The sequence below is a fragment of the Populus euphratica genome, unplaced genomic scaffold, assembly GCF_000495115.2.
Source record: "Populus euphratica unplaced genomic scaffold, PopEup_1.0 scaffold31.1, whole genome shotgun sequence".
Lineage (NCBI taxonomy): Eukaryota > Viridiplantae > Streptophyta > Magnoliopsida > Malpighiales > Salicaceae > Populus > Populus euphratica.
The window spans coordinates 3795913-3796229 of NW_011499850.1; positions in this window are offsets into that span (position 1 = coordinate 3795913).

A 317-nucleotide genomic window follows, 5' to 3' on the forward strand; every position below is an offset into this window, starting at 1 on the left:
CCCAAAAATCCACCTGGGACTGCCACATCAGATTTGGTGGACCCTATATGTCCCATGTGGCTGACACGTCATCGCAGCCATGTCAGCTCCCTGGGTTTTGATCCAGTGTGGTGCAGAGACTATTCCTCCTACCACGTGGCATCATCGGCAGCGTCCAGTCATCTCAAAGTTTGATTGTTTAATTATGAGCCATCCGAAGTCCGATTCGGGTGATCTCAGTGTCGTTTCTAACATTTTGTGTCATTCCGGACACATTTGTAAGGTTAGATTTTGCAGATTCCAAGCCGATCCAAGATGAGTTGGAGCTGAGCCGAGGG